At 37.6% G+C, this 27,536-nt stretch overlaps 1 pseudogene; it reads left to right on the top strand.

The window, feature by feature from the left end:
* Window positions 1–19,517: 19,517 nt before the first annotated feature.
* On the top strand, window positions 19,518–20,235 carry LOC110572805 (annotated as a pseudogene).
* The last annotated feature ends 7,301 nt before the right edge of the window (window positions 20,236–27,536 follow it).

Below are 27,536 nucleotides of genomic sequence, written 5' to 3'. Positions count from 1 at the left end.
CTTAAAACTCACAAGCACTCTGTGAGTAGGCACTTGAAGGCCGTGAAGATATCCTGTACCTCATTAAAACTTCACCCTGGATTTAGCATCTATTAATGATTCTTAAATGACCCAATTTTTATCATTATGGTTGCAAAATAATGATTTTCCAACTCTAGTAATTCCCTTCACATTTACCAGTCAATCCTCAGAATTCTACTATAAGGGACACCTGGGTGGCTCAGTTGGTTTAGCGTCTGCCTTCGGCTCAAGTCATGATCCCAGGGTCCTGGGATCAAGCCCTATGTCTGGCTCCTTGCTCAGTGGGGAGCCTGCTTCTCCCTCTGCCTGCCGCTCCCCCTGCTTGTGCTCTCTCTCTGTCTCTCCCCGTGGCAAATAAATCAACAAAATCTTAAAAAAAAGAATTCTACTCTAAGCAAGGCCTCTCCTGCCCCACCTCATACCCATTCATTTATTTATCTATTTATTATGACTGTGGACTCTTGAATTTCTATTTTATCAGTGGTTCATTATGGGTCTTAATTATTTTGATGCTCAAATTGTCCTCGATTTGGCCAGTAGGAGCCCTGTCAAGTTAGTTCCTATGCCCTTATGAACTGACCTATCATTTTTTTCTTTACTCTTTTTTTTTTTTAAAGATTTTATTTATTTATTCATGAGAGACAGAGAGAGAGAGAGGCAGAGGGAGAAGCAGGCTCCCAAGGAGCAGGGAGCCCGATGCGGAACTCGATCCCAGGACCCTGGGATCATGACCTGAGCTGAAGGCAGACGCTTAACGACTGAGCCACCCAGGCGTCCCTCTTTACTCTTTCTTACTTTCAGACAGAACAAGATGCTCCAGGCTTATTTTATATCTACCCTGCCTCATTCCTGGAATCAACCATTTCTCCAAGGAGTCCTGACTCTTCCATGAGAAATGGTATGGGAGACGTAGATCTGGGTGTCATATGTGCTCATTGCTCCTGGGGTAACTTTGCTCTGTGGCCCTCTTACAGGATAGAGCTAGGAAAATATGCCTATGTATACACATGTATCTAAATATACAACCAAACATGCATATACACATACATATGCACATGCACATAAATTAGCACACACACATATATGATTTTTAGAAATCATGAATTCTCAGTGACACTTCCAAATCTAATCTATTTCCACAGAGTTTTCTGTTCCTTTTCCACATTTTATGCTTTTTTCCCTCACATTCTATACTTTTATGTACCTTCTTCCACAGTGAGAACACTTGGTTCCCAACATCATCAGTTTTGCTCATACGCTCAATTCTTTTTTTTTTTTTTTTTTTGCATACAAGGGGGGCTAGGGCAGAGGGAGAGGGAGAAGCATTTGTGTGTATAGAAAGATGGAGAGATAAGAAAGCATGCATATGTCTGCTTATCTTTGCAAAAAGAAACACAGAAAACAATGAATCATTACACATATGGAGGAATAGGTTGGGAAAAATACAGAAGGGAATGAATGACACTTCTTTGAATGTATCTTTTTTAATATTTTTGACTTTTGAACATATGCTAATGTTTTACATATTCAAAAAATGAAATTAAATCAATAAGAATGAGGAAGGAAAAAATCTAAAATTGAAAGCAAATGGAAATAAATGAAATTAATTTTATTTCAAATGATTATCATATCCACATTGAAGAGAAAGGAAGAAAGGACCAATTCAATTGATTTAGGAATGAGGCATTTGATTATATATTCTCAGTCTTGGGCAGGGTTGTGGGGAGGAGAGGAGATTTGTAAAAATACATATGCACATGCTCGCTGTCTTGCGTGCACTGTCTCTCTCTCTCAAATAAATAAATAAGATCTTTTAAAAAATATTATGCCACCATCAAAAGGAATGAGATCTTGCCATTTGCAACGACGTGGATGGAACGGGAGGGTGTTATGCTGAGCAAAATAAGTCAATCAGAGAAAGACATGTATCATATGACCTCACTGATATGAGGAATTCTTAATCTCAGGAAACAAAGTGAGGGTTGCTGGAGGGGGGGGGGGGGTGGGAGGGATGGGGTGGCTGGGTGATAGACACTGGGGAGGGTATGTGCTATGGTGAGCACTGTGAATTGTGCAAGACTGTTGAATCACAGATCTGTACCTCTGAAACAAATAATGCAATATATGTTAAGAAAAAAAAAGAAAATAGTAGGAGGGGAAGAATGAAGGGGGGGAAATCGGAGTGGGAGACGAACCATGAGAGACGATGGACTCTGAAAAACAAACTGAGGGTTCTAGAGGGGAGGGGGATGGGGGGATGGGTTAGCCTGGTGATGGGTATTAAGGAGGGAACGTTCTGCATGGAGCACTGGGTATTATACGCAAACAGTGAATCATGGAACACTACATCAAAAACTAATGATGTAATGTGTGGTGACTAACATAACAATAAAAAAAGTAAAAAAAAATTAACATGATGCTGTTAACATAATATTCTTTCCTAATTTAAAAAAAATCACACTGTATCACAGGTACTTTCACATGCCACTAGAGCCCTTTGTGAATGTGATTCTATACAATTGCATGATAATGCATTGAACAACTATACCATAACTAATTTGGTTTTGGATATTTAGATTTTTTCTAAATACTAATATTTTATATTAAGTGACAATGGACATTTTTAGTGTATAATCATTTGTCCATGTGTAGGATTATGTCACTAGAATAGATTTCTGATTTTTCTCTCAGTATCCTCATTTTACATATGAAGGGCACTGAAGCTTGGAGAGATAGCAAAAACTTTGCCCACATGTTTGAGAAGTTCATGCATCCTATGAGACTACTTTAGCAGAAATATTTTGCTAAGACCAAATCATTTACACCAATCTGTGGGCAATAACGTATTTGTCAAGTATAGTCATTAATGCAGTGGAGAAGAGAGGAAAACTTTAAAAGTATCAACTGAAGCAACAATCCCTGTGCCCTCCACGAATAATTCAAAATGACTTTTTTTTTTTCATCTTCAGTGAGGGGTTTAGTGAGCTTTAGGGTTTTAATAAAGAGCTTCAGAATGATTGCCAAGTACTTCAAGTGCTCTCAGAGTGCACTTGGTGTTTGCAAGGATTTTCATTTCATAGATTACTTTGTGCAGTAATTTGAGAAACTAAGTGCTTTCCTTTAAGCATCCAAAGTTATGATAAAATCTACATTGAAAATGTGTGGCCTTGTATGGCCTTCCTCTCTTAGCATTGGTCACTCTTCTGAGAAGCAAGTTGAATTTTTAATAGAATTTGCCTTTTCTTTAGGAACAGTGCTGGCAGGCCTGCTTCCATTAAAACTGCAACACAACTGTTGGGATTAGAGGTTTTCCCGTGGACACAATCATCTTATAAGCTACAAAATACTGGTATTTACACTGACAATGTTATATCAGTCCTGTTCAATGACAGGACTGTCCTTCCCTTTGCTGACTGACACATGAGGCCTCCAGCTTCCCTTTGTGTCACACTCACTAAGGCACGCCTCACTTCAAACCTGCTGGTGTTTCTGCCTCAAACCTTGCCTTGCTGCCTGGCTACCACCTTTGCCTTGGATTTTGCAGGTCTTTAGCTCAGGTTTGTTTGACAAAGCACCTGCCATCTTCAGCTTTGGCTGCTTCAAGAATCTTACCCCAAATTGCATATTTCTTGGTATAGGGCACATCCACGTCATGTCTCTGACCTGTTTGTATTGGGCCACGTCTGAGTCTAGATCAGGCAGTTTCCATCAATCACTCACTGCCATGAGATGGAGGTACTCACATGTCAAAGTGCAGACTGCGTCCTGCTGGCAACAACATTTATAACCTCCGGCTCCAGAACTTCAGAGCCACGGTCCCAAATCAATATTATAGGTTCAAATGTTGACCTGAAGAGGTTTTGTCAAGGTTTTATGCCCAGCCCACTGTTTTTCCTAAATTAAATGAGTTGGGTTCTCCTAAAAGGCAAGTTAGTATCTCACCAAGACAGAGAACGTGTTCCTACCTCCCCAAACCCCCAACACTCTCCCTTTCTTTTTCCTCTCTCTCACACAAGAACACATAATTGCACTATAATTTAATTATATTCACATAATTTGTTAATGCGTCCTTCTCTCATCCTAAGCTGTGTACTCCTAATGGGTTAAAAATGAGTCTTATGCATGTTTGTGCTCTGCCCCCTTGGGTCTAGCACATGACCTAGAATAAAGTGGTTTTTCCTGATTATTCTCTTTGAGTGACTAAAGCCATAAATACAAGTGTTAATTCCTTTGAAATATTCGTTACCAGGGTCAAACAGGTGTTCAAGAATTATTTCCAAGCTCAAACAATTTTTCAAAGTCTAAAGCAGGAGGAAGACAAATATCAACAAATTCTGGAGATCCTTTTAGCAGGATTTCAACCTAATAGCAAATAAGTACATTCTTTCCATTGATACTTATGAACTGGAGAATGATCCCAATTGGCCAGTTTTATGCAGGTCTGAATATACACATTTGAGTTGAATTTGAGCGAGAGAAGATAGCTGAGGTGTTCAATCATACTACCTGTGAGTGGATCTATAGTAAGGACCTTTAATTGTTCCAGCATTAGAGAGATAAACTTAAGAATTATTACTGTGAGAAATGGGTGAGGGTTTCAATTGGGGATAATAGAAGGTAATACTGAGCAACAATGAGGTTTGAAATCATGCATTTATTATGGAGTTATCAGCCTACGACTCTGGAAATCTTGATATATTTGAGTTTTAACAACAATTTGTAAAAACTTGTATTTTCTGTCCTGTTTTCTCCTTCAGTATAAGCCTTCAATAGGGAATGAATAAGTCACAGGGATGAAAGGTACGTCATAGGGAATATAGTCAATGGTATTGTAATAACATTGTATGGTGACAGAAGGTAGCTGCACTTGTGGTGAGCACAGCATAATGTGTAGAGTTGTTGAATCACTATGTTGTACACCTGAAACTAATATAACATGGTGTGTCAAGCTACTTCAATTAAAAAAAGAAAATGAAATAAGCTAATTTTAAAATATATATGTATATATGTATATGTATGTATATATATATTACCCTACAAAATTATAAGCTAGTTAAGGGTTGGGACCATGTATTTGCCTCTTTAATAATAAGCACACTCTCATAGTAGGTATCTAAAAATATATTGTTGATTGCTTCATACATGGATGGGAGAAATAAGACTAACAATACTAAACATGCTAGAATTCTCCATGTAACCATTATACAGTAACTGGTATCAGACTTACCCTCTTATCATGAAGTACTATAACATTTCACAAATTATTTGAGGTAACTGTGTCTGGATATTTAGCATAGATAGCTCAAAACTTTGATACTTAAGAGAAGAGAAACACATGAGGTGAGTCGCTATTCAATCTGGCTTTTTGTCTCGGGCCCCTTTCAGGAGGTAGAACAGGGAGTTGGAACCTAAGTAGACTACAGGGAGGAAACAATACAAATGGTGATTGACCTCTCACCAAAAGCAATGTATGCCATAACATTATGGAACAACATCTTTAAAATGCTGGAAGAGGGGTACCTGGCTGGCTCAGTTGGTAGAGAATGTGACTCTTAATCTCAGGGTCATGAGTTTGAGCCCCAAGTCAGAGTAGAGTTTACTCAAAAAATAAGTAAATAAAATATGAAATAAAATGCTGGAAGAAAAAGAGAAGAAAGAAACCCTGTAAATTCAGAATTCTATATCCATTGACAATATCCTTCAAAAAAGAGGGGGATAGAAGAACACATAAGAAAAATATTTGTGACTCTGAATAGGCAAAGATTTCTCAGATATAACACCAAAGGCATGGTACAAAACAGAGAAAACTGTTAAGTTGAACTTTATCAAAATTACGAATGGCTGCTTTTTTTTTTTTTTTTTTTGGAATGAGAACAATAGTTTATTACTATCACATGCACTCACAGGCAAGGGGAGGAGGATTTTTTATGCTATACAGAGTCACAAAGAGGTTGCATTTGCAAATAGAGTGAGAAACCAGAAGCTGTGGGAGACAGGCTTTGTATTATCAAAAGGATGGACAGCCCCTTGGTTGCCATTGACTTGTTTGAATAATTCTGCCACTTGGCAGGGAACTGAACCTTATTACTGAAATAAATGGGAACTGCACTTGATCCATCTGATAGGGGGTGCTATTTCCATGGGAGCAGAGTGGGAAAGAGAACTCAACAGTCAGGCCATTTGAGGCTCTCCAACTTTCACCTTATGTCAGGGTAGTGCATAATATTGGAATGAGTTCATGTAAGTATCCACTTCAAAATTTTTTTAACTGCACACACTTTCTCTACCTCTCTTTATACCTCTCTTTTTTATATATGATAATTTAAATATTTATAAGAAGTGGTGCTGAAGGAAGAGCATTGAATTTGTTTCGATTAGCAATTTAAGTGAAACTTTAGATTAGGTATCTTCAGAAACAAAGATGGTGTGTGTGTGTGTGTGTGTGTGTGTGTGTGTGTGTGTGTGTGGTGTTGTTATTGGAATGTCTGCTCTTCAGAAGACACTGTTGAGGCAATGAAATGGCAAACCAAAGACTGGGAAAAATATATGCAAGTCACATATTCGAGAAAGAACTTATGTCCAGAATATATTAACCGAAATCAATAGTATGGAAAAACATTTTAAACAGACACTTCACCAAAGAAAATATACAGATGGCAAATCAGTACATGAAAAGATGCTCAATATTATTAATCATTAGGGAAATCTATATTAAAATCATGATGAGATATCACTACTCCTCTGTTAGAATGGCAAAGAATCCTGATAAGTACTGGCAATGATGTGAAACAGCTGGAAATACATCACTAGTGTGAATGCTAAATGTTACAGCCACTTTGGAAAACAGTTTAGTGGTTTCTTATACAGTTAAATGTACAAGCCAGGTATTTACACAAACGAAATGAAAATATATGTTCACACAAAAATCTGTTCACATATGTTTATAGTGGCTTTCTGCATGCATAATCACCAAAATTTGAAATAACACAAATGTTCCTCAAATGCAGAATGGATAAACAAATTGTGGTATGTCCACATGATGAAATACTACTCAGCATAAAAAGAATGAATTATTGATATAGGCAATGACTTGGATATATCACAAATGTATTATGCTATGTGAAAGAAGCTAGCCTCAAATAGCTACATAGAGCATGATTTCATTTATATGATCTTCTGGAAAAGGCATAACTATAGGGACAGAAAGTAGTCCCTACTTCAATGGTTGCTTGTGACTGGTAGTAGGTGGATGGGTTGACTTTAAAGGGTCACATGGGAATATGTCTTGGGTAATGACAATGTTCTATATCTTGATTAAGGAGATATTTGATTATATGAGTTTGTCAAAGCTAGCAGAACTGTATGTGAAAAAAAGATTTGGGGCGCCTGGGTGGCTAGTTGCTTGGGCACCCAACTCTTGGTTTCAGCTCAGGTAGTGATCTCAGGGTTGTGGGATTAGGCTCTGTGCTCAGCATGGAGTCTGCTTGGGATTCTCCCTCTCCCTCTGCCCTCCCCCCCCCCCGCTCTCTCTCTCTCTCAAAATAAATAAATCTTTAAAAAAAAAGATTAATTTTACCGTATATAATTTGTACCTTTAAAAGTGAAAAATAATAGGGTATAATGGCCATTTTCAGATAAACAAAAGCTGAGGAAATTTGTTGCCAGCAGACCTGACCTCTGAAAGATGATAAAGAAAGTTCTTCAGGCTAAAGAGAAATGGTACTAGAAGAAAACTCAAATCTACAACAACAACAAAAAATGAAAAGTAATGGAAATGGTAAATATGTGGCTGAATATAAAGGCTCCTTTTCTTTTAGCTTCTATATTTCTTTAAGAAAAAACTTATATTTAAAGCATAAATAATATATTTTGGTATTTTTAACATATGTAGAAGTTAAATATATAACAAAATAGCACAAAGTTTAGGAGGGAAAATAAAATCATACTCTTTTATTTTATTTATTTATTTATTTTATTTATTTATTTTTTAATTTATTTTTTTTAAAGACTTTATTTATTTGAGAGAGAGAGTGAGAGAGAGAGAGAGAGCACAAGAGGGGGGAGCGGGAGAGGGAGAAGCAGACTCCCTGCCGAGCAGGGAGCCCAATGCGGGACTCGATCCAGGGACTCCAGGATCATGACCTGAGCCGAAGGCAGTCGCTTAACCAACTGAGCCACCCAGGCGCCCTATTTTATTTATTTTTTTTTAAGGGAGGAATGGGGGAGGGGCAGAGGGAGAGGGAGAGAGAGAATCTTAAGCAGGCTCCATGCCCCCAGCAGGGAGCCCAACACAGGGCTCAGTCTCACAACCCTGAGATCATGACATGAGCCGAAATCAAGAGTTAGACACTTAACCAACTGAGCCACCCAGGCACCCTGTGAATCATACTCTTTTAAATGTTTCGAGTTTTACATGAAGTGGTATAATATTAATTCTAAGTAAACTGATAAATTAGGTATACACACTATAATCCCAAGAAGAAGTAGTAAAAGTAGGACAAATATAGCAATCAAAATCCAATAGAGGACATAAAAAAAAATTACAAATATTCAAATAACACAAAAGAAGCAGTAAATGAGGACTAAAAAAAAAAAAACAATGTATGGGACAAATAGAAAAGAAATAGCTTAGAAGGTAGATTTAAATTAAACCATATAAAAACCTGTCAATTCACTAGGAAGACATCACGATCCTAAAAGTGAATGGACCAAATAACAGAACCATAAAATAGATGAAGTAAAAACTGACAGAACTAAAATAAGAAACACGAAAGGCCACATAGTAGGCAATTTCATTACCCCTCTCTCAGTAATTGATAAAACAAGTAGACAAAAGATCATAGGGCTGTAGACTATTTGAACAACACTATCAGCCAACTCAACCTTATTGACATTTATAGATCACCTCAACAATTACTGAACATACTTTTCATGTGCACATAAAATTTCTATCAAGATAGACCATATATTGGGCAGTAAATATGTACCAATAAATTTGAAAAGACTAAACACTCACAGAGTATGTTCTTTGAACTCAACAGAAATATATTAGAAATCAGTAATAGTAAGATATTTAGAAGATGCCCCAAACTTTGGAAATTAATCAACACTTTGAAATAATACATGGGTAAAAGAATACATTACAAAGGAAATTAGAAAATATATCAAACTAAGTTCAAATGAAAACAGCATGCCAAAGTTTGTGGGGTGCTACTAAAGTGATACACAGAGGGAAATTAATACCTTAACATGCTTATTTTAGAAATAAGATTTAAAATCAATGACTAAATTTCTATTTTAAAGGCCTTAGACTACCTAATTTCAGGGCTCTCTATAATGTCACAATTTTGAGATATTGTGGTATTATAAATAGATGTACAAATACCTCAGAGGAACAGAATACATCAACCAGAAGAAGACTAACACTTACACACTCAAATGATTTTCAAGAAAGAGCTCAATGCAATTCAAAGGAGAAAGGAAAATATCTTCAACAAGTTGGGTTTAATAACCATATGGGGAAAAAATTAACTTTGACTCCTTCCTTACATGGCACACAAAAATTAATTTGAGGCAGATTAAGATCTAAATGTAAAAGTTAAAACCATAAAAGCCTTAAAAAAAGATTGCAGAATATCTTTGCAAGTATGGAGTCAGCAAAGATTTCTTAGAGCAGCCACACAAAAAACATTGAACTTAAAAAGATAAATTGGACTTTGAAATAAAAAAGAATTCTGTTTTTCAATAGTTGTCTTTATGAAAACAAAAATGCAGGCAACGAAGAGGTTGAAAATATTAGCAACACACATATCTAAGGACTCGTGTCCAGAATATATAAAAATCTCTCAAAAATGCCTGATAAAAAATGGACAAAATACTTAAATACTACAGGAAAGAAGATATGTGAATAGCCAATAAGTACATGTAAAGATTCTCAATGTCATTAGGCATCATGAAAATGAAAATTAAAACCACAGTGGTACAACCACTTGGAAAACTGGTTGGCAATTTCTTAAACAATTAAATATATACCACCCTTATAATCCAGTGATTCCACTCCTTGGTATTTTTTTTCCCACTCCTTGGTATTTAGTTAAAGGCAATTAAGAATTTTGGCCACACAAAGGCTTATATGAGAATGTTTATAGTAGTCTTATTCATAATAACTAAAAACTGGAAATAACCCCAAAGTCTATTAACAAGATAGTAAAGTAGTATGTTCATATAATGAAATAATATTTAGCAATAAAAAATAAGGCACGTATACAATCAAATGTCATTGAAACATATACAATGCATTTGCATTAATGCTTATTTTATTATATATAAATTTAATTCAGCAATTTAAAAAATTTATAAGTTAATTCTTTGAGAAAAGATATTTAGGCTGAATAATACAAGGGGACATTGGCTCATCATGTAATTGTTTTTCTTTTCTGATCCAGTTTGTTTGACCTACAAATATTTTATATTTTCCCTTGGAACCTCAGTCAAAACAATCTTTTGTTCTGTGGCTCTATTCTTAAAAGTTATTCAAGGTCACCAAAGCACATTTATTGACTCCACAGTCAACATTAGTTGTTTTTTTTTTTTTTTTTAAGGTAGGCTCCATGCCCAGCGTGGAGCCCGACACAGGGCTTGAACTCACAACTCTGAGATCAAGACCTGAGCTAATATCAAGAGTCAGATGCTTAACTGCCTGAGCCACCCAGGAACCCTGTCAACATTAGCTTTTAACTCAAATCTACATAAACCATATAACTACTGTTATTTCTGTGAATTTAAGTTATCAGCTTTGGCAGGGGGTCAGGGGAGATTAATTTATTTTACTCAGGGATATTGGAGAATACATCAGGCAGATTATTGAATAAATGCTCCCTAAAATACCTTGTAATCTGAAGTGTTGGATAAAAATTAGAGAAAAATCCCAAACTACATTAGTGGTCTGGATAAAATGAATTCAAACTTACTTTTAAATTCCTTGGAGTAGAATTATCCCACTTTCCTGCTTATCACATCTCCCTTAAGAGTTGTGTTAATTTGCAAATGGGGCTGTTTCTGGAGGAAATATCAACTATTTGCAACTATTTGCAGCACTTAGATGCAGCAGACCAGAGGACTCTTGACCCAAATAATATGATTAGGCATGACATCAGTAATTCACCATGGCAAGTTGCTGAAAATTTAAGGGGATACCCTTTTTTGTCCTGATTAGAATGCCATCATTCATCTGTTCTAGCTAATCTCAACAAGAAAAAGTATGAGGACACTTACATGTCTGCAGCTTTCAGAAATTGGTTCATCTGTTGCCAGGCTAAGTGAATTATTTATCAATGACTCAGCACACCTGGTGTTTGAAGACATATTGCACAAATTTAAAAGAAGTTTTTATTTATTTCTGCAGCCAGGAAACACACCCAATTAAAATAAACAATTTGGAAAGATTTTTGTTTCTGAAAGTTATGAATAATTTCTTCAATATAAAAATTCGGTGTCTGCATTTTGTGAGCCACTTTGTACTTAGACTCCAGTGCAATTTCAGTACCCACCTTTTCACACGTTAAATGGCATGAATGGCTGTTAAATGCCTTTGTGTTATAAATAAAATCTCAGGAGATATTAGAATAGAAAATAAAGCAAAATGGAAAATAGCTGAAGCCACCCTTAACTCCTTCCTAACAGAAACTCAGTTTTGTTTAGGTATGTACTCCATTTCCTGCTCCAGAGGAAGTTCCAATTTGCCAAAGGAGTAAGAGCATAGAATTTCTTCTGGTTATTCTTGCTCCATAAAGGTCATGTGACCTAAGTTACACTAATTAGAATAAATTTTATTCCATGTTTTGAAGAGAAGTTATTCTATTTGTTTTACTAAACAAGAAAGTAAGTACCCCCAGTTTCTGTTGGCATTTTTTTTTTTTTAAGATTTTATTTATTTTTTAGAGAGCGAGCGAGAGAGAAACAGCATGAGAGGGGAGAGGGTCAGAGGGAGAAGCAGGCTCCCCACCGAGCCGGGAGCCCGATGTGGGACTCGATCCCAGGACCCTGGGATCATGACCTGAGCCGAAGGCAGACGCTTAACCATCTGAGCCACCCAGGCGCCCCTCTGTTGGCATTTTCTTGAAAAGAAGTTGTTAAGCAAAGAGATGGGTATTTTATTTTATTTTATTTTATTTTTTTAAAGATTTTATTTATTTGACAGAGAGAGATACAGCGAGAGGAGGAACACAAGCAGGGGGAGCGGGAGAGGGAGAGCAGGCTTCCCGCAGAGCAAGGAGCCCGATGCGGGGCTAGATCCCAGGACCCTGGGACCATGACTTGAGCCGAAGGCAGACGCTTAACAACTGAGCCACCCAGGCGCCCTGAGATGGGTATTTTAGTGAATTGTTGAATCACTGATGTTTCTATACTTGACTCTGCACTACCTCTAGTCTTCCTGGTATGCAAGAAAATATACTTCCTTATTGTTTAGGAGAGTTTAATTTAGTATTTCTTATCGAAAACTATTCTAAACAACATAGAAGTATGTCATTATCTCTACTCTGGCTTTGATACATAGTAAAATTTTTTGTTGTTGGACTGTTAGGCTAAAATGGTTCTTGTCTACATTGTAAGCAACAGAAAATAAGTGAATACATTTTGGTTCATATAGTGTAATCCAATTTAGAAGGGGTTTACCAAACCATCTCTAGGAATATCAGAATATAGCATTGTTGGTAGCTGAGAGACTGACTCCAAAATCCTCTAAATTATGGAACACCTCAGAACTGAAAAGAAAAAAGCCTCAAGTATTAAATTGTCACACACACACACACACACACACACACACACAACACAGAGGCAAACAATTATGAACCAAAGGGAATTGGACAGAAGTATATTAATTTTAGAATATTGAGATTCAAGGAGAAGTAATTTCTGTTATATCTACTCTATGACTATTGAATGATCGTAGATGGCAATGGCTTTGCTGAAGTTAACTGCACTGTTAGGGGATTGTGATTCAATTTCATTGCAGAGCATGAGATCCTGATGAAAAACAGAATGGAGATTATTTCTCTTAAGTGTGAGAAATAGGAAAAATATGACCTGTGCTTAAACTATCATCAATACAAAGATAATTTTACAATGTGAACTTAACTTTCACAAGTTAGGAAAACGATAATCATTGGTAAATCATTAAAGAGTCAGACTACTGTGAGATGATCAGAAGAAAGGAAGATGGAAAAGAAACAGAATCTAAAAAAAAAAAAAAAAAAAAAAGCACAATCTTTGTCATCCATGTAGCAAAATACCAAGATTACTCTTGAAGCCATAAGAAGGATTCCAGTATGAGATGGTGACATAGGAGGCTCCTGAATTCACCTCCTCTAATGAACACACAGAATCTACAGCTACACACAGAGCAATTCTCTCTAAAAGAAATCTGGAAACTGGCTGAGCAACTCCTACACACTAGGTGAACAAGAAAATACCCACATCACAGAATCAGCTCTTTTCTTCACTTCTTTTGTCACATCTATGTCCCTCTCACACCCAGATTCTTGAAATGCCTACCTACGGGGTCCTTTGCTGTATTCTGCCTTCCAGTTCTTCTCTTTCCACTATTTTACATTGTTTTATTTGAACACTCTCCTAGCACAATAATCATCTATTCTTTCATCCTTTCTACATTTAAGTTGTTGTTGTTGTTGTTGTTGTTGTTTTGCCTTCACCCGTTATCTTCTCTCCAATCCAGAAATAACCTACTATTTCCCTGCAGGCCAGGCCTATCTTGAGACTTGGTCCACATAATGCTTTAAGATGAATAGAACATAATACTACTAAGCAACTCAAAGCAACAAACCACCGATAAATATAACAACATGGATGAATCTCAAAAACATTATATTGAGCAAAAAGAGCCAAACCTAATTTGGCTGTGTCATTCCATTTATATTAAGTACTTGAAAAGGCCTATCTAAGTTATGGTGATAGAAATCAAAACTGTTCTTACCTGTAGGGTGGGCAATTGACTGGAACTGAGAATAAGGGAATCTTTTTTGGGTAATGGAAACATTCTATAACTTGTTTGGGGTGAAGGCTACATGAGTATATGCATTTATCAAAATTTATCATAGTACATATTTAAAATCTCTGTAATTTTATGTAAATTATATCTAAAAATTTGGAGGAATGATGACTCTAAGTTAAAAAACTAACAAATTTTGGGGTGTCTGGCTGTCTCAGTTGGGAGTGTGCGACTCTTGATCTCAGGGTCGTGAGGTCAAGACCCACGATGGGTGTGGATCCTACTTTAAAAAAAAAAAAGAGTCTGGGCGCCTGGGTGGCTCAGTTGGTTAAGCGACTGCCTTCGGCTCAGGTCATGATCCTGGAGTCCCGGGATCGAGTCCCACATCGGGCTCCCTGCTCGGCGGGGAGCCTGCTTCTCCCTCTGACCCTCCCCCATCTCGTGCTCTCTCTCTCCGTCTCATTCTCTCTCTCAAATAAATAAATAAAATCTTTAAAAAAAAAAACAGTCTTAAGAGTTCTATCAAACAAGTGCAGATTGTGGACCTTATTTGGATTCTGAATCAAACTACCAAAATGAAAAGAATAAAATTTGAAGGAAAAAAAAACAAACAAAAGTTATTATAAATTAATGTTTAATTTTTTTTTAAGATTTTATTTATTTGACAGAGAGGAGACACAGTGAGAGAGGGAACACAAGCAGGGGGAGTGGGAGAGGGAGAAGCAGGCCTCCCGTGGAGCAGGGAGCGCGATGTGGGGCTCGATCCCAGGACCCTGGGATCATGACCTGAGCTGAAGGCAGAGGCTTAATCATCTGAGCCACCCAGGTACCCCTGTTTAAGTAATTTTTTTAAATGGCTGCCAACATTTTCAACTTAGAAGTCTGTGTTTCTGGGGCGCCTGGGTGGCTCAATCGGTTAAGCATCTGCCTTTGGCTCAAGTCATGATCCCAGGCTCTTGGGACCAAGTCCCGCGTCAGGCTCCCTGCTCAGCGAGGAGCCTGCTTCTCCCTCTCCCTCTCCCACTCTCCCTGCTTGTGCTCTCTCTCTCAAATAAATAAATAAAATCTTAAAAAAAAAAAGGAATCTGTTTTTGACTTTTTATAGAAAATGGGAAGACCTGGAAACATTGAACCCACATTTTCAAATAAGCCTAGCAGTTGGGCTTAGGACCAAATAAATTCTGACAGTCTCAGTGGCACAGAGACCCTGCCACTTTCCAATGTGTCTTTCATACAACCAGTCTCATTCATTTATGTTATTTTGGCAGGCACATAAGTACTTGAGTTCATGACTCTGGTCATATCCCTTTCATCCATTTACGACTTTTTGTTTGGTTGGTCCTTTGGTCCAAATTCTAGTTCTTACACCTGATATGACCAATTTCATTGTATTTGGGCAAACTGGAGTATCTTAAGATTACACATGTATTTCTTTTTTTTTTTTAGAAGATTTTATTTATTTATTTGACAGAGAGAGACACAGTGAGAGAGGGAACACAAGCAGGGGGAGTGGGAGAGGGAGAAGCGGGCTCTCTGCCGAGCCGGGAGCCCGATGCGGGGCTCCATCCCAGGACCCTGGGACCATGACCTGAGCCAAAGGCAGACGCTGCACCAACTGAGCAACCCAGGCACCCAAGATTACACATACATTTCAACAGCATACTCGCAGCCTCACTGAAATGACAGGCCCAAAAGTTTACCCAATACAATAGGCAGTGAACCTAAGCAGAGACAGGTCATTACCATTGACCCAGAAACCCTAGAACTAAGCACCTTTTATAAGTGTACAAAGATGTAATAAAATAATAAAAAATATAGAATGCCTACACAGAATGAAGACACTATTTTATGACTGATTAACCTTTCCCGTATTTTTCCTGAGGTTCAATTTATTAAGATATCAAATCCTAAAATTTCTGTCATTGAAATCTCTGAGTATATCTCATTCCACAGTAATATTTTTTCCAAAGAGCTTGTAATTAAACACAGAACACGTGAGTGATTTTATTAATGAAATTTCCTGCTAGTTTAAAGTTATTCCATCTTTAAGGCTGCCTGAACATTTTCCAGGTCACAAAAATATTTTTAAAGATTTTTTAATGGAAAAGTGACTGAAATAGGTTGGATCAAAATAAGCTTCTCCTTCCATCAGAGACTAGGCATGAAATATTTCCATTCAGATGGAGGATTTTTTTGGCTTATATTCACCTGATGAGTGAGATATGAAAATCAGATTTCTAGCTTAGCGAGGGAATTTTATGTAGGAGACCATATTCCTCTCATTTCTATTCAGTGGCACGTACAGTGAAAACAGAAACACTGCAATTAAGTTATCATCCAGTTTCCTCATAAAAACACATTATGTTTCAGATGATATCAAGAGGACATGATACGCAGTCCATAGGTCTTAGAAATATAGCATACCAGCAAAATGTTTTGAAACCCATTGTCAACAATATGTACTAGGCATGGGAAAAGAGGGTGGGTGATAAGAAACACCATAATGGCTGGAAAGGTCTGTTAGCAAACACCTGTAGATTGCAATTGGAAATTAAATTTTCTTGTCATTAAAGAGAAATGAATTTTAAGTAAGCATGTCATTTGCTTCCCTGTAAACATCTCCACTGATTCACTCATCTGGGTTGCTAGCCAACAGGGTCTCAGTTGCATTGTGCATTGTATCATCTACAAGGCAGAATATAATAATTTGCATTACTAAATTAGGGAGAAAATACAAATTAAGTTGAATTTCTGCATCTCACACTAGGAGTAAACAGAGAGAGGTCTGGTTTGAAATATGACATTTGGGTTTGGCCAAGTATTCTAAGCCCAAAGGGAGGTAAGTGACTAACAATGATACACTTTTCTTAAACACACTTGGAAGGTTCAGATAAATTTAACCTTTGAGTCATGTTGGGGAAATGAAGTAGGGTAAGGAGGGAAAAGAGAGAACAGGGTGACACTGCAATCAGTCGTGCAATGGTGTTTACAAATGTTGGCCTGGATTTAGAGCTTTCGGGAACAGAGTTAAATTATACCAGGTCAGTGTCCTGAATGGCTTTGTGCAGTGAGGCACTTGTCAAGTTCCAGAATGATGCTTCCAAAGCATTCATGCTCTTTCCCACCAAACTAGGTCAGTGGTGTTTAGATATTAAGTTGGTGTCTTCATGGATATTAAACCTAATAAAATAATATTTGATTTCTCTCTATATGACATAGTCAAGGGAGTAATATATTTGAGATCTGAATTGTCTAGATTATTGTCTGACCTTTCGGAATTTAATAGAATACAGTCAGATACATTTTTAAAACTTTATCTCTAATGCAATTAAAGGTAGTGATTTGAAACCCCCAAATAATGAGCATCTACTATACTTTGTGCTTTATATTAATTATCTGATATAATCCTCATTATGTCTCTATGAGATAAGGTTTATTTCTATTATAATTCTTATTCTACAAAATGAGGAATCTGAGAGTTTAATTTGTTCACAGTCACCATGTGAGTAAGTGGATGATTTGGGATTTAAATTCTGGTCTGTCCTACTTCCAAGTATTTTAAAACATGTGTTGTGACACATTCCTGCTGGGATACTGACCAACCATTTTTTTAAAAATTTTTTAAAATTACAGTAGAAACAAGGCAGAGTAGAAAATATTAGACAGCAACACAGGTAGCAAGAGTTCATGAAACTTTTCTTTCAGATGTGTATGTATGTGTGCAGAATGTGCATAATGATCTAAAATAAAAATGCATTTCTTGCTGTATCACAGTAAAAAAGAAGTTTAAAAAACACTGCAGTCTACATTCTCAAATCAAAATAATCTGTGGTAATTATAATATGCAAAAAAAGAATCCCCCTAAAATAAAGTACCATAACGGGAAGATTTGATGGGTAACTTCCTCAGTTTTAGAGGCTGTGTGGGCTGTTTTTCATCTTCTCCTTTACTAGATGTATCAGCATCTACCTCTCAGATGACTCTCTGGATTCTGCAGCTCAGAGCTTGACCAACTACTGCGTGGCACTTAAGTGTGCACAAGATCTCATTTGATGCCAAGTAACACTGTGAGTTAGAGCTTATACAAATATTAGAGAGGGAATATAGAACTTAAATGTCTTTCCCATAGTCACTCAACCCGTACAAGACAGAAATAGGAATCAACTAAAGACCCTGTGATGTCATGTCCCCTTCTCACACTTCCTTTAGATGGCATCTGGCACACCCACACGTTTTTAGGGCCCCAGGCAGAAAACAGGATGCTTCAGAAGTGAGAGTCTTTAGTGCACCACTAGTCCTGATAAGATGCTGTGGCTGTTCACACTGGTAATAAATATATGTCCTTCTTGATCTGACAACACCAACAAAATAAATCCGTTGCAATCATTTAATTTAAAAAGCATTAAGTAACAGAATTCTGGAGTCTCGAAATTACCAGTTTTTCAGAGAATGAAGAATCCTTCCATGATCCTGACCCTAGTGGGAGTAGAAAGGGGGGAATGAAATTAGATTTATTGTAAATAAGATACTAACTGACAGATAAGGAAACTTAATTCAGCAGCAATATATGGTAATGAGGAACTTTAATAGCTTATTGCGCTTTACAAATATTCTCTCCTTCTGAGCTATATGAAACATGATTTGTAAATGTAAGAATAATTTGATTTGGAGGTTCATTTAATTGACTCATCCAAATCCACACATAGGGACATCAATTGTATTGTAACTATATGTCTGTTTACTAATCTAAGGCAATTTGTTGAGTAGAGGCCATGTGAAAGACAGTACACAGAACATCTCTAGAAACATTGTGATGCATAGTTTTGTTTGTTTTAAGATTTTATTTATTTACTTGACACAGAGAGAGAGAGAGCACAAGCAGGGGGAGCAGCAGAGGGAGAGGGAGAAGCAGACTCCCCGCTGAGCTGGGAGCCTGACATGGGGCTCGATCCCAGGACCTGGAGATCATGATCTGAGCCAAAGGCAGATGCTTAACCAACAGCCACCCAGGAGCACCTGTGATGCATAGTTTAATGCTAAATATGTATTAGGCACATATGTAAAAATAATCCAAATATATATTTATACAGAATGTATCTGTTTAACTGGCTTAAATATAATTAGATATACAAACAAGAAATAAATGTGAAAAAAATACCATAGCCAGCATGTTTAGGAAAATACAAGTGAAATAAGCATGAAATAATGTGTTTAGCTATAACTCAGAAATTCTCAACTGCTTTTGAGGTGGCTTTTCTGAGAGTACCAATATAGCATTTAGCTACTATCAACTTCATTTCTATTTCTAGGAGCTAGTAACCAGGAGATGGAATGCTACAGGGTTAGTGTTGGCAAAAGAGCAGGTGTTTCAGATGTCTGTACTCACTGGCAGGGCATAAGTTTTATGAGGATAAAGAGCTGGGAAATTAGCTTCTTCGCTGAGAAAACACCAAATGGCGAATGACGCCGGTGCTTCAGGGGCCCTGGAATGGGAGGCTGCCAGGGCTTCAGTGGAGGATTAGGCAGCAGCATCCCAGAGCTGGTCCTGGCCGTGGTCGGGGGCCAGGGTGGGGGGGTGCCTCTCGGAGGCAAGGCCAAGACCAAGGAGTGGATCACCAAGCTGGGCCGCCTGGTCAAGGGCATGACGATCAAGTCCCCGAAGAGAGATCTATCTTTTCTCCCTGCCCATCAAGGACTCTGAGATCATTGACTTTTTCCTGGGCGCCATCCCTCCAGGATGAGGTTTCGAAGGTTATGCCTGTGCAAAAGCAAACCCGTACTGGCCAGCGGACCAGGTTCAAGGCATTTGTTGCCATGGGAGATTATAATCGACACACTGGTCTGGGTGTTAAGTAGTCCAAAGGAGGTAGCCACTGCCACCCGTGGGGCCATCCTCCTGGCCAAGCTTTCCGTCGTCCCTGTGGGGCAAAGCTACTGGGGGAACAAGATCAGCAAGCCCCGTACCATCCCATACAAGGTGACTAGCCACTGTGGCTCTGTGCTGGTGCGCCTCATCCCTGCCCCCAGACTTCACCAAGGCCACTTTTGATGCCATTTCCAAGACCTATGGCTATCTCACCTAAGACCTCTGGAAAGAGACTGTGTTCACCAAGTCTCCCTATCAGGAATTCACTGACCATCTTGCAAAGACCCACACCAGAGTCTCCGTGCAGAGAACCCAGGCTCCAGATGCGGCCACCACATAGTTTTATACAAGAAAAATAAAGTGAATTAAAACCTGTTAAAAAATAAAAAAGAGTTGGAAAATTATGACTCTTTGTTATATATAAAGTCATGTCATACTTACAATCATTTATCTATCACCAAGCATCTCATAATGCTACTGTAATATAAGAGAAGACAACTGGATTTAGAGTCAGAAGACTACATTGAAATAAAAGGCTAAAATTTATGAGCTGAGTAACCTTGAAAATTACTTAGGCTTCAGTCTCTTCCACTGAAAATTGTAGATGGTAATTCTTTTTTATAGGAAGTTGTAATGGTAATTTGAGGTTGAATCATACAAAATTGCTGATATTCGATCATTTTTATCTACAAAAATGATCATTTCATTTGGATCAACCTAATAGTAAGAGCTACACATTTATTGAATCTTCTGTCTTATAGGCACTTTGCTATGTTCCACATGTTGTAGTAGATTACAATGATAGCTTCAAAGTTTTTACCCCTCCCTGTATCTGTGTCCTTTGCAATAATATATTTTCAGTACTCACATCACTAGTGGGCTGACCTACCCTGTCCTTCCATTCTGAGCTCAACAACTTGACTTATTTTTGTCAGTGGAACATTAGCATGGGTGAGAGAGTGCAGAGGTTTGAAGTGAACTTTGGCAATGGGACTTGCCCTCTTTTGCCATGGGAATTTGTCCAGGATAGACTGCTAGAGAATAAGACACAACTAGACGGAGTTCAGGACATCCAGTCATTCCAGCCTAGGCCATCCTAGATCAACTGACATCCAGCCAACTCCTAGACCTGTTCAGGAGACCAGGTGTGATTAGTATAGCCAACCTCCAGCTATAAACTTTTAGTTGTATACCCTAGAAGATTTATATCAGTACACATATTATTGTGGCAATAACTAACAGATATAAATGATTCTCTCATTTCATGCACACAACAAATCTATAGGCACTATTATCATCCTCACTGGACAAAAGAAGACACTGTGACCCAGAGAAAAGTTCAGTGAACTGCCCTGGGTCATATTAATAGACAAAAAATGAAAGAGGAGAGGTTTGAAATTAGGAAGCCTGGCTTCAGAGGCCATCTTCTAAACAGTATACTGAATGGCTTTGTTCTTGTGAAGATGAAATGAGATTATTTTTTTGAAAGTGCTTTGTCAATGTTAAAGCACTCTAAAAATATAAGTCATTATTATGAAGCTGCAACTCCTTTTCAAAGATGCTGTAAAATTCCAACTAAGTTTTTTCTTTGTCTCATAAAAAAAGAAACCCCGGGCAAGCACTAGATGATTTAAAATGCACTGTTCTTTGATATGCCAGTTACATAGGGAAAACTGATAAATGGCGAAATTTAACATGTCACCTTCCTTCCGAATCAGTGATAGACCGCTGCTATTTGCTCGGCAACTACCAAGTAAACAGAAAAGTAAAGCCATGGTTTTCTTGGCAAGTGTCATTAAAAATAGATTAAGTTTACAGTAAGTGTAATCTGTAGCATAGATCATACAGATAAAAAACCTGAAGGGGAAATGAAGGCATTAATAAGATATTTCTTAATTTTATGAAGCGTTACACACATCAGACCACTGAACTAAAATAACCTAGGGAAATAGCAATGAAACAGGCATTTATTCCTCAGCTTCGAGGAGGCATGCAAATACAAATGGTGCAAAACAAGAAGCTGATTATGCCTGGAAATTGGAATAAACATAAAAAAGAAAAGTCTGGAGATGCTAATAGGCATTAAGTTTATGAGGTGTGACTTTATTTACATGGAATATTCTCTATGGGCATGAATTTTTTAAATTCCATTTGATTTTTCATTTTTATATATATCGAACATCCCCCCCAAATTTATTATTTTCTTCAAAAAAAAAATAAAACTAGAATGCTATACTGGGTGAAATGAATAATGGGGAGAACTGAAGAGAAACAGGACTCTCTGTAGAAGGGTGCACCTAAGCTAAGCAAGGCATGACCAGAAGAGGGACTTCTTGATTTGGGAGGCTTTTGTCTGCAGGAGTCCTTTTTTTATAAAACACAGAACTGACACTTTTAGAGAGAAAGAAAGAAAAAAAGTGAACTTTGAAGAAAAGGGAAGAAAAAACAAAAAGGAACCTAAGATGAAACAGAACAGGAAAAGGGAGTTCTCCAGATAGCATAACTAAGACAAAACCTATTGTTTCATCAGTGTCTCCAAAAGATCCTAGCCTTGATTTCACTGTTTCCTATTTTAATCATTTGTTTATCCTCTGGTAATTGTCACCTAATTGTCTCTGTCCTCTGAAATAGGACAGAGGGAGAATGCTCAGAAGAGCTTTGCTCTGGAGTGCCTTTCTCTAGTATTCAGCTTTGAACACAAACTATTCAGTCATCCCTTCATTCAACTTATTCATTAACTAGCAAACATCTACTGAGAGAAATGATAACTTCTCATTAGGGGCTGGGCATATACAAGCTCTGCTTTGAGAAAACTGACCCTGCTTAGTGCAGATTTGGATAGCACTTTTATCCTGATCATGACACCTTCATAACCTCCCACCATCTTTTCATGTGAAATTCTGTGACCCTTAGTCTCCTCATACTGTACTTGATCAGAGGAGGTAGCTTTGTATCCTTCTTGCTGAATTTTACCTTATTGTCATTGCTTCATTGTCTGAGCCTGTCAATAGTTTTCAATCCTGACAGTTTAATCCTACAATGCTATATGCAGATTTTTATGTATTCTTAAAAGTCATTGAAAAAATTTTTCACAGGCCAAATGACTAAGAACAAACAAACAAGCAAACAAAAAAACCTGAAAAAATTGGCACTCAATTGCATGGCTGCTGGGCATACAAATTGATACTACTGCTTTGGAAAACTGCTTGGAAATACTTATTAAGTTGAACATGTGAATTTCCCCCAAGAACCCGTCAATTATATTCCAAATTATAAATACACAACAGAACTGTGTGTATCACAGCTTATCAGGGGATTTGTACAAGAATAATCATACCATCAATATTTGTAATAGTCCAAACTGAGAGCAGACTATACGTCCAGCCACAGTAGAATGGATAAATAAATTGTGGCATCTTCATATAATGGAATACTATAGAGCAGTGAGATGGACAAACTACAGCTTACATGCATCAATACGGATAAATCTCAAGGACATAATGTTGAACAAACTAAGACAGAAACAAAACTACTGCATGAGTCCACTTTCCTGGGTTCAGAAACCAGACTAAATAAAACTGTAATGTATAGGATGAATAGTTATATGGTGAGGCTATTTTTTAAAAAAAAAAGGAAGCAAGGAAATTATTATCTCTAGAGTGGGGGAAATGGGAGGACAGTGATGAGAGAAGCATGACAATTTCGGTTTTTTGATCTTGGTTATGTTATATGGATGTTCACTCCATGATAAATTACTGGGCTCTATATATGCATTTGTACACTTTCATGTGTGTTTTATTTCACAATAAAAAAGATTTAAAAACAAACAGTATTAATTAGAACATCATGTATGGAAGCACCTCTACATGATTATCTTCTGGTTTATCTAAATTCCGTTAGCCTAAGCTGCCATTAATCATCATGCTTTTTTTAAATGGTTGCTTTTATAGAGAGCAAATCTTTCAAATAAACTACTTAAAGTCTTATCCAATATTTTCACCATTATTATTTTGTGAATAAGTGACATGTTATTAGCCTGGGATTGCTAGGCTGGAAACATAGAAGATAAATAGATAAGTCTCCCAATATTAAAGACACTGAAAAATAATAACTAAGATATATGACAACTCTTCTTAAATCTCAGATGTTTTAATAATAACTAAGAGCTAATTCTGAGGTGAAAGTCTTTTAATCACTTACAAATAAGTAATAACCATATTTCATTAATCCTAAGACATATTTTCTCACACCTGTGAAATCAGAGTGCATCTTATAATCAACTGCACCCTCAATCTTTGTCAGCCTAGATCATAGTTAAGGTCTTCCAGAGAGAATTTTCATTTGCTTTTGCCAGCCAACTTCAGGCACTACCCATCTGAGACCATTTTAAATTAAATTCTCCGCTTGAGGTTTCTTGGACCACACTGGAAGTGTGAATTCAGACCTCAAACCTGCATGAGTACTGACTAGTTGTTCAGATTTGCCACCCAGTGTCGAGGTTGAAATATTAAGGTTCCCTTGCCATTCCTTTCTCTGTGGCCATTCTATTGAGTTGCTTAGTTTTATACTGAAGCTATAGCCTTTGGTGATCCAATTTTAGTCAGAGGAGACCATTCCTCCACCCAATCTTGGTTTTTCCTTTCTTATTGGTACATAAAGTCTTACAATCAGTGGTGTCTTAGATTATACAAGATACAGGTCACAGGTAGAAATTTGCTTTTTTTTTTTCCCAAAAGAAAGTATTTACCCTACAGTTGAACAGGAAAACCCAGATTGATTCTTACATATATCATTTTGTTTAACCATGTATTAATTTTGTTCAAAATCTTGCTATATACCCTGTATCATTAAAGTATCAGGTTGTAATAAAATTAGTGGACTTACCTTGGGAACTGCAAGTATTCCACAATATAGGGCAGAATTTTTGTTTCTGTGTGCAATGCCTTGTGTTTTCTCCTTGAATTAGGAGACCTGTGAAGTCTCAGATTATACCTTTAATAATGTCCCATGACCTTGTACAACATTGGGCCCATATTAAAGACACAGTAAAACTTAGTGAATATTTGGAGGACTGAGAAACAAACATGCAGTTTGCAACAAAGAAAACTTCTGTAAATAGGGTCATCCGTGAGTGTAGGCACCCAAATGCAAAGGAAAGGTCAACATCTGGGCACAGAAGCAAGGAGCGCTTCTTGGTTGGTCTTCGTTATGAAAATATTTTGGCCTTGGCAGGATTAGATATTATGGAAGAGTGCTTGGGAGGGGATTGGGAATCCTATCTACAATGCTTGCTCCAACAGATTCAATTCACAGCCTTAGCAGGTAATAAAAGAAGCCTCTGGACCATGTAAGGGATTGCCCAGGCATAGCTAGGTGTACTGGACATTTTATGTATTAATGCCAATCTCAAATAAATCACTTTTCTGGTCTGCTGTGGGAGGAAAGGATATTTCTGTCAGTAAGTGAATGGAGGATTACTGACTTGCTGACCTTTCCTGACTGTGATAAAAGATGACTTCTTTCCTTTCAGCAATACTTTAAAAATGGAAATTGCTCTTTTAAATGTAGGATGTGAGAATGAAGGAGGGAGCCCACTATTATTCCATAAATAGATGGTGGCAGAGGGCACCCCTTGGGAAAGGGAGAAATTCTCATTAGGGCTATTTTTCTGAGACTTGTCAGTATGCATGTGTTTGCATTTAAAGACTGGAGAAAGGAGGAAGCAAGTCCTGACCGGATGTATTTTTAAGACTCAATTCTTATTCCTGAAGCATTTAAATATAGTGTGTAAAATACAGCAGTCCTAAATGCCTTGTGCTGTGTTTGTTATGTGGATTCTTATGTCATTTTCCTGATGAAGGAGTCAGGAATGCAAAATTGTTTTGCCTTGCATTATTAGATCCAAATAAGAATGGAAAATACCAAGGCATGTATTTTCCCTTGACCCAGGAAATGGGATAGTTGCTGATATTTCAAAAAACAAATGGCTTTGCTGCTCAGGCCACAGGAAAAAGAATGTGCTAAAGGATTAAACTTTTTGTTAAATGTGTTCAAGGATCTTTTGAAGGCCTGAGAAATGTAAACGAATGAGAAAAATGATGATGTAGGGTATTTAGTGATATCAAATACTGAAACAGCTAAAATGGGCCAGAGAAAGTCCCACCATATCCCTGAAGTCTTCTATCACTTAAGTCTTAAGGAACCCTTTTCTCAATAGTACCAGCTGTCAGAACCACTCTGTCTCACGTTGTGCGTGCATGTGGCTTCTCTGGGCAATTTGAAGGTATTGTTCACAGAAAGAAGGGATCGTGTATTATACCAGTGGTGATGAATCAGTTTGTCTTAAGGGCATGAGGCCATCCGCTGTCATCCAGAGTCACAGAAAAAATGTCCATCAAAGCTGAAATTCACATGAATCAATAGAACTTTATTTTGAAATTAAATAGGAAAAAAACCCAAAACACCTCTCAAAGTGGATGACTTAGCCCCTGGATGAAAGCTGTGGAGTTGAGAGTTAATTTGACTGCCTGTAATACTTCGCACCAAGAAGTAAAAAATTCATCCTAGTATGTCATGTAAACACCTAAATATTTTTTGGTCTCATTGCAAGAAAGAACAGTCCTCCTCTTGAAGTTGTTAGTATCTATGTCGTAGTGCATCTGATATTGAAATACATATTTCATCAGTGGATTTTCATGAACAAGTAATGTTCTTTTCTTAAAACACACACACACACACACACAGATTTGCGTTTAGGCAGACACAATAGCAAGAATGGGGGAGGTTTTACTTCCCATCCCTTGTTTAATCCTAGGATGATTTGGGAACACAAATGCAGGGGAGATTAAGTCTTTGACCTTGGGTTTAGTTGTCTGTGCTTGTATATAACTACTTTGTCATGTGTTGGAGCCACTGTGTAGCCAAAAGAGGATCCAAGAATAACTGTAACCATTAGGTTGACTTGCTTAAGCAGCCATGCAGATCAGATCTCTGGAGAAGTTGGATGAGTAGACTCTTTTACTATATGCAGTTACTGGGTTTGCTCCAAAATGCTTGATTCTACTTGGGTTTGATTTACTTGAGCCCAAAGCAGCACTAGAGTGACGGTAATGGAAACTTTGGTTGATAATAATATTGTGTGTGTGAGGGGCTCCTGGGTTTCTCAGTCGGTTGAGTGTCTACCTTCGGCTCAGGTCATGATCTCCTAGTCCTGGGATCCAGCCCCTGCTCAGTGGGGAGTTTGCTTCTCTCTCTCTCCTTCTGCCCCTCTCCCCTGCTCATTTTCTCTCTCTCTCTCTCTCTCTCACTCTCAAGTAGATAAATAAAATCTTTAAAAAAGGGCGCCTGGGTGGCTCGGTTGGTTAAGCGACTGCCTTCGGCTCAGGTCATGATCCTGGAGTCCCGGGATCGAGTCCCACATCGGGCTCCCTGCTCGGCAGGGAGTCTGCTTCTCCCTCTGACCCTCCTCCCTCTCATGCTCTCTGTCTCTCATTCTCTCTGTCTCAAATAAATAAATAAAATCTTTAAAAAAAAATCTTTAAAAAAGATATGTGTGTGTGTGAGGTATTACTCTGAAATCCTCAAGATAAGCCATAAATTCAAAGATAGAGGCAAAGTCAGCAAGACTGGCATTCTTGGAGA

Source organism: Neomonachus schauinslandi, chromosome X (assembly GCF_002201575.2).
Source record: "Neomonachus schauinslandi chromosome X, ASM220157v2, whole genome shotgun sequence".
Classification (NCBI taxonomy): domain Eukaryota; kingdom Metazoa; phylum Chordata; class Mammalia; order Carnivora; family Phocidae; genus Neomonachus; species Neomonachus schauinslandi.
The sequence above is the reverse complement of the archived record's forward strand: the minus strand, read 5'-3'. Positions and strand labels throughout refer to the sequence as shown.